At 43.5% G+C, this 12,268-nt stretch overlaps 1 protein-coding gene and 1 non-coding gene across 2 annotated transcripts in view; both read left to right on the top strand.

Moving 5' to 3' along the window:
- Positions 1–12,268, top strand: part of ELF2 (E74 like ETS transcription factor 2) — a 453,216-nt gene that overhangs the window by 285,286 nt on the left and 155,662 nt on the right. The window lies entirely within an intron of this gene.
- On the top strand, positions 2,757–2,868 carry LOC128650633 (U5 spliceosomal RNA). The gene has a single exon (XR_008400909.1). It is a non-coding gene; the product is annotated as a U5 spliceosomal RNA (small nuclear RNA).

Genomic DNA, 12,268 nt, shown 5'->3' with positions numbered 1-12,268 from the left:
GTCTAATGGTACTAATAAATTCCTGACCAGATCTGTCTGAGGTGTCTGCAGGGTGCATTCCTCTGTATGTGATCACTGGATGGTCCCTAAGGCGTTATAAAATCGACCGGTCTCGGGTTCTGGGGGTCTGACTTATGGCCATGTCTCTTGTCTGAGATTCGGAGTCCGGATCTGGTTCGATCCTAGGTGAAACCTTGGTCGTCTACAATTTACTTTCTCTTTTGGGTATCTTATTCCAGTTCTGAGCTTCGGGAGAATAGGGTCTCTGATTGGCTGGTCCTGTTAGTGTGCCCATTCTTCTTGGGCGTTCACCTGCGGGTGCTGCCCTCTTTTTCTTTGATCCGGTTAGAATGTATTTTATTTCTTTTTGAGAAGCTCATGTCTGTCATAATTTTTTCCGTTGGGAAACATTTCTTCTCTGGAATTTGATACTAGCTATTTTGTGGTCGCTTGGGCACTTCCGCGGAAGTTGCATGTTGAGTACATTGTTATGTCTATAATTCCTTTTGCCAATTCCTATTGGGGTTTTGATTTTTCGGTGGCCTGGGTCAGTTCTGAGTGCGCTATGTAGCAGGCTGGTCCTGGTCAGGCACTAATTTCTGTTCCTTAAAGGGACACTGAACCCAAATTTTTTCTTTCGTGATTCAGATAGAACATGCAACTTTAGCAACTTTCTAATTTACTCCTATTATCAATTTTTCTTCGTTCTCTTGCTATCTTTATTTGAAAAAGGCATCTAAGCTTTTTTTTAGGTTCAGACTCTGGACAGCACTTTATTATTGGTGGATGAATTTATCCACCAATCAGCAAGAACAGCCCAGGTTGTTCACCAAAAATGGGCCGGCATCTAAACTTACATTCTTGCATTTCAAATAAAGATACCAAGAGAATGAAGAAAATTTGATAATAGGAGTAAATTAGAAAGATGCTTAAAATGTAATGCTCTATCTGAATCACAAAAGAAAAAAAATTGGGTTCAGTGTCCCTTTAACCCCTTAATGACAGAGGACTTACCAGGTACGTCATAGAAAAATACTCCCTTAATGACAATTGACGTACCTGGTACGTCCTCTGTTCTCTGAAGTGCTGGAAGCGATCATGATCGCTTCCAGCTGCTTCCAAGGGATTGTAGTGATGCCTCAATATTGAGGCATCACTGCAATCCACTATTTTACTTACCGATGCAGAAAGGGCCACTCTGTGGCCCTCTCTGCATCGGCCAATGATGCTAACAAATTCGTTGGTGGGTGGGAGCATCTTTTGGCTATATGACCCCCAGTTAGCCAAACCGATCTGACACTGTCGGTTGTTGTGACCGGAGGGGTGGTTGCGGCGGGGGGGGGGGGGGGGTGGCGGGCGCGTGCGCGCGCATGCAAATTATGCATCAATATGAAAGTAAAAAAAAAAACGATATAGATGCAGGGGGATCTTAGTTCTTTAGTAAGGGATCTGGGAGGGGGAGGGATATAGATCATTTTAAGGGGGCCAGCTACACTACAGAAAACAAGTATTTCAGTATAAAAAAGTAAAAGCTGCCAGTACCCAAGATGGCGGCAAATAGGTAGAGGGGGAGGGTTAGAGATATGTATTGGGGGGGATCAGGGAGGTTGTGGGGTAAGGGGGGGATCCATCACTGCAGACTGTATGAAAAAAATAAAAAAATAATAATAAATTATTTTTATTTCAGTACTGGCAGACTTTCTGCCAGTACTTAAGATGGCGGTGACAATTGTGAGGTGGGGGAGGGAAGAGAGCTGTTTGAGGGGGTCAGGGGGGGATCAGGGGGTGGGATGTGTCAGGTGGGAGGCTGATCTCTACGCTAAAGCTAAAAATTAACCCTACAAGCTACCTAATTAACCCCTTAACTGCTGGGCATATTACAAGTGTGGTGCGTAGCAGTATTTAACGGCCTTATTATTACCAAAAAGCAACGCGAAAGCCATATATGTCTGCTATTTCTGAACAAAGGGGATCCCAGAGAAGCATTTACAACCATTTGTGCCATAATTGCACAAGCTGTTTGTAAATAATTTCAGTGAGAAACCTAAAATTGTGAAAAATTTAAGTTTTTTTTTTTTATTTGATCGTATTTGGCGGTGAAATGGTGGCATGAAATATAAAAAAATGGGCCTAGATCAATGCTTTGGGATGTCTTCTAAATATAAATATATACATGTCAAGGGATATTCAGGGATTCCTGAAAGATATCAGTGTTCCAATGTAACTAGCGCTAATTTTGAAAAAAAGTGGTTTGGAAATAGCAAAGTGCTACTTGTATTTATGGCCCTATAACTTGCAAAAAAAGCAAAGAACATGTAAAAATTGGGTATTTCTAAACTCAGGACAAAATTTAGAAACTATTTAGCATGGGTGTTTTTTGGTGGTTGTAGATGTGTAACAGATTTTGGGGGTCAAAGTTAGAAAAAGTGTGTTTTTTTCATTTTTTTCCTCATATTTTAAATTTTTTTTAGAGTAAATTATAAGATATGATGAAAATAATGGTATCTTTAGAAAGTCCATTTAATGGCGAGAAAAACGGTATATAATATGTGTGGGTACAGTAAATGAGTAAGAGGAAAATTACAGCTAAACACAAACACTGCAGAAATGTAAAAATAGCCATTGTCATTAAGGGTAAGAAAATTGAAAAATGGTCCGGTCATTAAGGGGTTAAGGTCTATATCATTCATGTGGTGCCGGTATAACTGGCTGTCCTGGTTGGGTTGTGAGTTGCTAACTCGGATGAGGAGTTCGTTTTACTCTGGTTGTTCTTCAGATCGAATAAAGCTTTCGCCTTTACTTAAGTTCTCTGTGGAGAGGATCATCAATGAGTTTTCAAAAGTTTTTGGAGGCTCTTATCAAATGTATTTTTTGAGGCCTTGATGATGGTATCTCTTCCTTAAGAGGTCGAGGTGCCTTAGGCTTCTTTTTCCCCCTTCTCTGGGCTGGTTGGGGGGGGTCATCTGTTCGGAAAGTTTGGGCATTTACGGCCTTTTTCATCTCCCTACTGTTTCTCATCTGCTCCCATGTTTTGGGGCTCTGGAGAATGCGTTTGTCTCAGTTTTTTTCCTGGAGCTGCCCTTACTTAATATGTCTCGATTTTATCTGTTGCTCAGCAGGAATTTTGAGGCTCGTTCATCGTTAATCCCTTGAGCTGTGGGGGCTTCCGGGAGGTTGATCCTGAAGGGATTGTTTGAAGACTATTTTATCTTCTCAAACTGGATATCTAGTTTTGTGCTCTAACTCTGGGGTGTTGTCCCTCGAGCCTTTAGGAGATATGCTCTCCGTCTCTGGGATGCTTTGCAAACGTCCAGTGTCTAAGGACCTTTGGATGTGGCTGTGGTTACATCTCCTTGGGTACAGGTTCTCTGTATGAGGTATCCCTATGGTTCCTCAGGGGTTGCTACCTTGTGGCTGGCTCCGGTTTCCGGATGTCCGGTTTCTTGGATATCTGACCGAATCTCTTAGATGGGCTTGGGCGGTTCAGTCCTTCCGGTTCTGAGACTTCCGCTTGCCCTTTCAGGGGGTTTGTTTCTCCAACATAGGTGTGTCCGGTCCACGGCGTCATCCTTACTTGTGGGATATTCTCTTCCCCAACAGGAAATGGCAAAGAGCCCAGCAAAGCTGGTCACATGATCCCTCCTAGGCTCCGCCTACCCCAGTCATTCTCTTTGCCGTTGTACAGGCAACATCTCCACGGAGATGGCTTAGAGTTTTTTAGTGTTTAACTGTAGTTTTTCATTATTCAATCAAGAGTTTGTTATTTTCAAATAGTGCTGGTACGTACTATTTACTCAGAAACAGAAAAGAGATGAAGAATTCTGTTTGTATGAGGAAAATGATTTTAGCAACCGTAACTAAAATCCATGGCTGTTCCACACAGGACTGTTGAGAGCAATTAACTTCAGTTGGGGGAACAGTTTGCAGTCCCTTGCTGCTTGAGGTATGACACATTCTAACAAGACGATGTAATGCTGGAAGCTGTCATTTTCCCTATGGGATCCGGTAAGCCATGTTTATTACGATTGTACATAAGGGCTTCACAAGGGCTTATTTAAACTGTAGACTTTTTCTGGGCTAAATCGATTGATTATTAACACATATTTAGCCTTGAGGAATCATTTTATCTGGGTATTTTGATATAATAATATCGGCAGGCACTGTTTTAGACACCTTATTCTTTAGGGGCTTTCCCAAAGCATAGGCAGAGTCTCATTTTCGCGCCGGTGTTGCGCACTTGTTTTTGAGAGGCATGGCATGCAGTCGCATGTGAGAGGAGCTCTGATACTTATAAAAGACTTCTGAAGGCGTCATTTGGTATCGTATTCCCCTTTGGGTTTGGTTGGGTCTCAGCAAAGCAGATACCAGGGACTGTAAAGGGGTTTAAAGCTTAAAACGGCTCCGGTTCCGTTATTTTAAGGGTTAAAGCTTCCAAAATTGGTGTGCAATATTTTCAAGGCTTTAAGACGCTGTGGTGAAAATTTGGTGAATTTTGAACAATTCCTTCATGTTTTTTCGCAATTGCAGTAATAAAGTGTGTTCAGTTTAAAATTTAAAGTGACAGTAACGGTTTTATTTTAAAACGTTTTTTGTACTTTCTGATCAAGTTTATGCCTGTTTAACATGTCTGAACTACCAGATAGACTGTGTTCTGAATGTGGGGAAGCCAGAATTCCTATTCATTTAAATAAATGTGATTTATGTGATAATGACAATGATGCCCAAGATGATTCCTCAAGTGAGGGGAGTAAGCATGGTACTGCATCATTCCCTCCTTCGTCTACACGAGTCTTGCCCACTCAGGAGGCCCCTAGTACATCTAGCGCGCCAATACTCCTTACTATGCAACAATTAACGGCTGTAATGGATAATTCTGTCAAAAACATTTTAGCCAAAATTAACCCTTGTCAGCGTAAGCGTGGCTGCTCTGTTTTAGTTACTGAAGAGCATGACGACGCTGATATTAATATCTCTGAAGGGCCCCTAACCCAATCTGAGGGGGCCAGGGAGGTTTTGTCTGAGGGAGAAATTACTGATTTAGGGAACATTTCTCAGCAGGCTGAATCTGATGTGATTACATTTAAATTTAAATTGGAACATCTCCGCATTTTGCTTAAGGAGGTATTATCCACTCTGGATGATTGTGAAAATTTAGTCATCCCAGAGAAACTATGTAAAATGGACAAGTTCCTAGAGGTGCCGGGGCTCCCAGAAGCTTTTCCTATACCCAAGCGGGTGGCGGACATTGTTAATAAAGAATGGGAAAGGCCCGGTATTCCTTTCGTCCCTCCCCCCATATTTAAAAAATTGTTTCCTATGGTCGACCCCAGAAAGGACTTATGGCAGTCAGTCCCCAAGGTCGAGGGAGCGGTTTCTACTTTAAACAAACGCACCACTATTCCCATAGAGGATAGTTGTGCTTTCAAAGATCCTATGGATAAAAAATTAGAAGGTTTGCTTAAAAAGATGTTTGTTCAGCAGGGTTACCTTCTACAACCCATTTCATGCATTGTCCCTGTCACTACTGCCGCATATTTCTGGTTTGATGAACTGCTTAAGGTGCTCGATAGTGACTCTCCTCCTTATGAGGAGATTATGGACAGAATCAATGCTCTCAAATTGGCTAATTCTTTCACTCTAGACGCCTCTTTGCAATTGGCTAAGTTAGCGGCTAAGAACTCTGGGTTTGCTATTGTGGCGCGCAGAGCGCTTTGGTTGAAATCTTGGTCGGCTGATGCGTCTTCCAAGAACAAGCTACTAAACATTCCTTTCAAGGGGAAAACGCTGTTTGGTCCTGACTTGAAAGAGATTATCTCTGATATCACTGGGGGTAAGGGCCACGCCCTTCCTCAGGATCGGCCCTTCAAGGCAAAAAATAGACCTAATTTTCGTCCCTTTCGTAAAAACGGACCAGCCCAAGGTGCTACGTCCTCTAAGCAAGAGGGTAATACTTCTCAGGCCAAGCCAGCTTGGAGACCAATGCAAGGCTGGAACAAGGGAAAGCAGGCCAAGAAACCTGCCACTGCTACCAAGACAGCATGAAATATTGGCCCCCGATCCGGGACCGGATCTGGTGGGGGGCAGACTCTCTCTCTTCGCTCAGGCTTGGGCAAGAGATGTTCTGGATCCTTGGGCGCTAGAAATAGTCTCCCAGGGTTATCTTCTGGAATTCAAGGGACTTCCCCCAAGGGGGAGGTTCCACAGGTCGCAGTTGTCTTCAGACCACATAAAAAGACAGGCGTTCTTACATTGTGTAGAAGACCTGTTAAAAATGGGAGTGATTCATCCTGTTCCATTAAGAGAACAAGGGATGGGGTTCTACTCCAATCTGTTCATAGTTCCCAAAAAAGAGGGAACGTTCAGACCAATCCTAGATCTCAAGATCTTAAACAAATTTCTCAAGGTCCCATCGTTCAAGATGGAAACCATTCGAACTATCCTTCCTTCCATCCAGGAAGGTCAATTCATGACCACGGTGGATTTAAAGGATGCGTATCTACATATTCCTATCCACAAGGAACATCATCGGTTCCTAAGGTTTGCATTCCTGGACAAACATTACCAGTTCGTGGCGCTTCCTTTCGGATTAGCCACTGCTCCAAGGATTTTCACAAAGGTACTAGGGTCCCTTCTAGCGGTGCTAAGACCAAGGGGCATTGCAGTAGTACCTTACCTGGACGACATTCTGATTCAAGCGTCGTCCCTTCCTCAAGCAAAGGCTCACACGGACATTGTCCTGGCCTTTCTCAGATCTCACGGCTGGAAAGTGAACGTGGAAAAGAGTTCTCTATCCCCGTCAACAAGGGTTCCCTTCTTGGGAACAATTATAGACTCCTTAGAAATGAGGATCTTTCTAACAGAGGCCAGAAAAACAAAGCTTCTGGACTCTTGTCGGATACTTCATTCCGTTCCTCTTCCTTCCATAGCTCAGTGCATGGAAGTGATCGGGTTGATGGTGGCGGCGATGGACATAGTTCCTTTTGCGCGCATTCATCTAAGACCATTACAACTGTGCATGCTCAGTCAGTGGAATGGGGACTATACAGACTTGTCTCCGAAGATACAAGTAAATCAGAGAACCAGAGACTCACTCCGTTGGTGGCTGTCCCTGGACAATCTGTCTCAAGGGATGATGTTCCACAGACCAGAGTGGGTCATTGTCACGACCGACGCCAGTCTGATAGGCTGGGGCGCGGTCTGGGGATCCCTGAAAGCTCAGGGTCTTTGGTCTCGGGAAGAATCTCTTCTACCGATAAATATTCTGGAACTGAGAGCGATATTCAATGCTCTCCAGGCCTGGCCCCAGCTTGCGAGGACCAGGTTCATACGGTTTCAATCAGACAACATGACGACTGTTGCGTACATCAACCATCAGGGGGGAACAAGGAGTTCCCTAGCGATGGAAGAAGTAACCAAAATTATTCTTTGGGCGGAGTCTCACTCCTGCCACCTGTCTGCTATCCACATCCCAGGAGTGGAAAATTGGGAAGCGGATTTTCTGAGTCGGCAGACATTGCATCCGGGGGAGTGGGAACTCCATCCGGAAATCTTTGCCCAAGTCACTCACCTGTGGGGCATTCCAGACATGGATCTGATGGCCTCTCGTCAGAACTTCAAAGTTCCTTGCTACGGGGCCAGATCCAGGGATCCCAAGGCGGCTCTAGTGGATGCACTAGTAGCACCTTGGACCTTCAAACTAGCTTATGTGTTCCCGCCATTTCCTCTCATCCCCAGGCTGATAGCCAGGATCAAGCAGGAGAGGGCGTCGGTGATCTTGATAGCTCCTGCGTGGCCACGCAGGACTTGGTATGCAGATCTGGTGAATATGTCATCGGCTCCACCTTGGAAGCTACCTTTGAGACGAGACCTTCTTGTTCAGGGTCCGTTCGAACATCCGAATCTGGTTTCACTCCAGCTGACTGCTTGGAGATTGAACGCTTGATTTTATCGAAGCGAGGATTCTCAGATTCTGTTATCGATACTCTTGTTCAGGCCAGAAAGCCTGTGACTAGAAAGATTTACCATAAAATTTGGAAAAAATATATCTGTTGGTGTGAATCTAAAGGATTCCCTTGGGACAAGGTTAAGATTCCTAGGATTCTATCCTTCCTTCAAGAAGGATTGGAAAAAGGATTATCTGCAAGTTCCCTGAAGGGACAGATTTCTGCCTTGTCGGTATTACTTCACAAAAAGCTGGCAGCTGTGCCAGATGTTCAAGCCTTTGTTCAGGCTCTGGTTAGAATCAAGCCTGTTTACAAACCTTTGACTCCTCCTTGGAGTCTCAATTTAGTTCTTTCAGTTCTTCAGGGGGTTCCGTTTGAACCCTTACATTCCGTTGATATTAAGTTATTATCTTGGAAAGTTTTGTTTTTAGTTGCGATTTCTTCTGCTAGAAGAGTCTCAGAATTATCTGCTCTGCAGTGTTCTCCTCCTTATCTGGTGTTCCATGCAGATAAGGTGGTTTTACGTACTAAACATGGTTTTCTTCCAAAAGTTGTTTCTAACAAAAACATTAACCAGGAGATTATCGTACCTTCTCTGTGTCCAAAACCAGTTTCAAAGAAGGAACGTTTGTTGCACAATTTGGATGTTGTTCGCGCTCTAAAATTCTATTTAGATGCTACAAAGGATTTTAGACAAACATCTTCCTTGTTTGTTGTTTATTCAGGTAAAAGGAGAGGTCAAAAAGCAACTTCTACCTCTCTCTCTTTTTGGATTAAAAGCATCATCAGATTGGCTTACGAGACTGCCGGACGGCAGCCTCCCGAAAGAATCACAGCTCATTCCACTAGGGCTGTGGCTTCCACATGGGCCTTCAAGAACGAGGCTTCTGTTGATCAGATATGTAGGGCAGCGACTTGGTCTTCACTGCACACTTTTACCAAATTTTACAAGTTTGATACTTTTGCTTCTTCTGAGGCTATTTTTGGGAGAAAGGTTTTGCAAGCCGTGGTGCCTTCCATTTAGGTGACCTGATTTGCTCCCTCCCTTCATCCGTGTCCTAAAGCTTTGGTATTGGTTCCCACAAGTAAGGATGACGCCGTGGACCGGACACACCTATGTTGGAGAAAACAGAATTTATGTTTACCTGATAAATTTCTTTCTCCAACGGTGTGTCCGGTCCACGGCCCGCCCTGGTTTTTTTAATCAGGTCTGATATTTTATTTTCTTTAACTACAGTCACCACGGTACCATATGGTTTCTCCTATGCAAATATTCCTCCTTAACGTCGGTCGAATGACTGGGGTAGGCGGAGCCTAGGAGGGATCATGTGACCAGCTTTGCTGGGCTCTTTGCCATTTCCTGTTGGGGAAGAGAATATCCCACAAGTAAGGATGACGCCGTGGACCGGACACACCGTTGGAGAAAGAAATTTATCAGGTAAACATAAATTCTGTTTTTTCTCTTATCGGAGACTTGGAAATAGCCGGATGGGTAGTTTAGCTGCCTAGCAAGCGGGAGATTGCAGTCGCAATCTGTTGTAGCCATTTGCACCTTAAAAGTGTGCTCAATGGCTGTTTGTTTTTCTACTGGGCCGGCTGTTGCAGCCGGATGGGTCCTCTACAATCGGTATTGCCTTTGCCGTCTGTCTGCTGCCGCACACTCCATGCCTGTGGGCAGGTGAGCGGTTATATTTGGCTTTCTCCTCCCCTTAGGGAGATTGGGGTATACCACAGTATCCACCTTGTGCCCCGAAGGTCTTCCTATGTTCAGTGGGGTCCCCCCTGCCTTGCGTGGGGTCCCCCCTGCCCTGCGTGGGGTCCCCCCTGCCCAGGCAAAAGAGACTGTTTCAGTGTAGTCTCTCTTTTGCCTGGGAGTGTCTCTTCTTGTAGAGTAAGGATGTGTGTCTGGGTCCTGGAACCTGAGCTGGTCCTATGTTCTGCCATAGCTTAGTTGGTTAGCATGCCTGTCTTGTTAGCAAATGGTGGAGTTTGCTCTATCCATTGGTACCGTTCAATTTAGTTCCCCTCCTTTTTCCTTACTGAAGAATTAGGTGGTCAGGGGAATGTTTTTTTCCCCTGCTTTCGGACATTGCCAGTCGTTTTGGTGCTGAGTCCGTTGCCTCGGAGAGGGGGTCAGAGGTCTGTCTGCTTGGTTGAGCCTTGACCGCGTATATTACTTAGATCTTGTGATCCCTCCTTAACCTGGAGGCTTTGCGGTGTTTCCTTCCTCAGCAGGGGGCTTTCTCTGCTGTTTTTGGATGCTCTCCTACTTCCTTGCTTTTCCTGGGAGGGATGGGGTCTACCTCGTTCTCTAGGCGTTTTTGTCCTGTTGCAACCTTGGTTTGCGCTTGGCTATCGGCTAGGGTTCCTTTAACCCTAGCTTGTTGGTCTTTAGATCTCTGTTGAGTTCTTCTTCTTCCTCTTCACTTCAGGGGGTATGTGGAGGTCCCCTTCCTTCGGGTCGAGGATAAGTTTAAGTGGGGCTTGGAGCCTGCGGGACTTGTCTTCTCGTGGCTTTGTTCTCGGTGAAATCTACTGATTCTTAGCGGTCTCTATCTAGGGCCTTGCTGGTTTTAACTGATGGTTACCTGGTCCTTTCAATTGTTATCCTTCTGTTTCTGCCGAAGCAGTTGTTTTTATTAGGTGTTTGGTTAATTTCAAGCTGTGGTGCCCTCTGAATGGGCCGCCTTGTCTACTCACCCCTTTTTTTGCATTCAGTGTCCTTGATAGCTTGGGTATTGTTTTCCAAAAAGTAATGAATGGACTCTCCCTGTTTAAGAATAAAAACTTAAATTATGCTTACCTGATAATTTTCTTTTCTTCTGACGGGGAGAGTCCACAGCTCCCAGCCCACATTTTTATATGGTGTGGCTGTTTATTTTATTCTTCTGACACCTTTTTCACCCTGATATTTCTCCTACTGTTCCTTGTTCCCTTGGCAGAATGAGTGGGGAAGGTATTTAAGCCTTTGGCTGGGGTGTCTTTGCCTCCTCCTGGTGGCCAGGTTCTGAATTCCCAAAAGTAATGAATGCAGCTGTGGACTCTCCCCGTCAGAAGAAACGCATATTATCAGGTAAGCATAATTTAAGTTTTTGTTTAATTTAAAAGAGAATATTTCAAAATGTATTACAGTTAAGTGTTATACCTGCACTGCATATAAATCTATGCAGTGCACAGATATTGTGGGTAAATGTGTTTTTTTTTATTTTCTAAAAGAATGTTTATTTTACTATAATTTTAGAAACTGCTGACTTTCCCTCTTCAAATAGTTTTTTTTTGTTCCTTCAGTGATAAAGTAGGCGGTATAGCCAATGAGACTCTGTATCACCTGCTCTATTTACTGTAATATAAAGTAGGCACTAGAAGCAGTTCATGGCTCTGCTTTAATGCTGAGGAAGAGGGGCATGCTTGCCTGCCCACTTTGTAATGCTAGAAGCATTTTAAGAAAGATGGCTGGCAGCTTCTAAAAAGGTACATTTTTATAGTAAAAAAATAAAAATACTATTTGTGCTTTAAAAAAATAATTTATCTACAATAAATGTGCGCTGCATAGATTGATACTCAGTGCTGTAATGACTTTATTTACTATACCTTTAAAAGTCAGTTTATTTATAAAGTCCCTTTAAAATAAAGATTACCATTTAAGACTTTCCTTGCACGTCACTTCTCGCCCCCTGCACCTCACCTCCAATTGCTTCAATGGCTTCCTCTAGATTCCAGAATAAGATACAAAATTCTGACTTTAACATTCAAGGCCCTCAATAACACTGCTCCCTCCTATATCTCAGCTTTTGCATCCAGATAATCATCCCCCTCCCCTTAGGAGACGTTCTCAGATCAGTTCTTTTTAAAAAAGAGTGTACCTTCATTAGAATGCCCTCTTTCTGCTACTTTTTTGGTTCTACAGAGTTTAAAGTGATATTAAACAGTTAATACATGCTAGACCTAATGATGTTTTTAAAGCGAAGATTAGACTTGGTATAATACGTAGCTGTATTTTTATCATTAAATTTGTTGTTTAAAGGGGCATGAAACCCCAAAATTGCCTTTAATGATTCAGATAGACTATACAATTTTAAACAACTTTGCTTTTTACGTCTATTACCAAATTTACTTAATTCTCTTGATGTCCTTTGTTGAAGAAGCAGCAATGTACTACTGGGAGCTAACTGAACAGATTGGTAAGCCAATGACAAGAGGCAATTATGTACAGCCACCAATCAACAGCTAGCTCCCAATAGTGCACTGCTGCTCCTGAGCCTACGAGATCTGCTTTTCAACAAAATATACCAAGAGAACAAAGCAAATTAAATGACCTTCCAAAT

Source organism: Bombina bombina, chromosome 2 (genome assembly GCF_027579735.1).
Source record: "Bombina bombina isolate aBomBom1 chromosome 2, aBomBom1.pri, whole genome shotgun sequence".
Taxonomy (NCBI): Eukaryota; Metazoa; Chordata; class Amphibia; order Anura; family Bombinatoridae; genus Bombina; species Bombina bombina.
The sequence above is the reverse complement of the archived record's forward strand: the minus strand, read 5'-3'. Positions and strand labels throughout refer to the sequence as shown.